This window comes from Danio rerio, chromosome 3 (assembly GCF_052040795.2).
Source record: "Danio rerio strain M-AB ecotype USA chromosome 3, GRCz13ab, whole genome shotgun sequence".
Classification (NCBI taxonomy): domain Eukaryota; kingdom Metazoa; phylum Chordata; class Actinopteri; order Cypriniformes; family Danionidae; genus Danio; species Danio rerio.
In genome coordinates, this window is record NC_141023.1 from 12985001 (window position 1) to 12986588 (window position 1588).

Here is a 1588-nt window from a genome sequence, read left to right on the forward strand (position 1 = left end):
CCCTTATTTTCCGGATTCCGTTTTTCGTCTTACCTGATTTCCGGAACCTGCTGTTACCCGGACTCGATCCCGGTCGTCGTCCACCGCGGCCGGCTCCTCCTCCTCCTCCGGGGCCTCCGCTCCGCCGACGCAATGCTGTGAGCTATGCGGACAAACTGATTGCATCGGGAAAGCCCTCCACTCGGAGGGGAGCCGTCGGCCGGCGAGCGCGAAGAGGAGGGGCAGAGCGGCGCCACACCGCCCCGCAGCGTTCGCTCGAAAAAAACCAAACGCGGCCTTTACGTACCTCCGGCCACGTAAATCGCGGTCTCCAGAAACGTCCGCGGGGCTACGTTTCCAGAATGAGCTTGGGTTGTAAAATAAGCCAGGATTTGTTTTTAAATGGAGTGCTCCTTTAAACACATATCAAATAAATCCAAAGAAACTAAACCTTCTCAAATGTTTTCTAAACTTTTTTCACATATATTATGCCGAGCCTACCTGTGGCAGTCAGTGTCACCATGGAAACTGCACGTACACCTCAGTCAGTTGAATAGATGTGCATATAAGCATTGAAAGCTAGCATAAACCGAGACACCAGTACCACATCTAATGCTGTTGTTTTCTTCTGATGACAGAGTCCAGCAACTGATGTCCAGCACGACTCCACACAGAGACAATAACTGCCCTACCCCAGAGCCTTAGGCCTGCACATGCCAGCCCTCGATCACCTGCACAGTACCTGTTCAATCTAATCAATAATTCACCCTCTGGGGGTTTCTTGTACTCAATCTGCCTTGTGTCTCACTCATCTAAACACAGTACGTACAGTGGGGGAAGTAGGTATTGAATACATCAGGTTTTATTTTTCTGGCAATAATATTTCTAAAGGAGCTGTTGACATGGAATTGAACCAGATTTTGGTAAAAACCCAAACATAAAAACAAAACAAATCTGAAAAATGAGTTTGTGTAATAACAATGAAATGACACAAGGAGAAAGTCCTGAACTACTGAAATGTATTTAATGCTTTATATCAAAGGCTCTTTTGGTGATGGCAGCTTAAATACGCCTTTTCTATGGAGAACGAAGTCACATGAGTTGCTCAGGTGTGAGATCTTGATGAAAATCTTGATGATTCTGTGGGTCTCTTCTATCAAATCTGATCTTTAATTTGTATTTTCTATTGGATTCAAGTCAGGTGATTGGCTGGGCCATTCTACAGCTTGATTTTCTTTCTCTGAAAGCATTTGAGAGTTTTCTTGGCTGTGTTTTGGATCATTGTCTTGCTGAATTGTCCACCCTGGTTTCATCTTCATCATCCTGCTAATGTAGATGTTGAACTGAAGCAGCAAATATTCATTTACACTGAGGAAGGGCAGAGGGTTGCTGAAGAACTACTGAAAGATTTCAACTGCTGTCTGGACTTTCTCCAGACCGTATACTGTATAGGGCTTTGTGTTCAGAATGAGCCTATGTTGGTGAAATCGGTCTATTGTAAGATATAATCAATCTGATTGGATTATTACTAACAGTGGCAGATTGAGGCATGGGCAATGTGGGTGATCACTCAGGGACCACATCTGCCCCCCACTTTTCACTTTCATCT

The 1588-nt window shown here is 45.0% G+C and overlaps 1 protein-coding gene across 4 annotated transcripts in view; it reads left to right on the forward strand.

The window, feature by feature from the left end:
• LOC147845540 (uncharacterized) overlaps positions 1-912 on the forward strand; it is an 86423-nt gene extending 85511 nt beyond the window's left edge. For all 4 annotated transcript variants that reach the window (XM_087244078.1, XM_087244080.1, XM_087244077.1 and 1 more), the window contains one exon: positions 618-912. The gene's annotated coding sequence lies outside the window, so the exon portion shown is untranslated. The remainder of the gene's footprint in view (positions 1-617) is intronic.
• The last annotated feature ends 676 nt before the right edge of the window (positions 913-1588 follow it).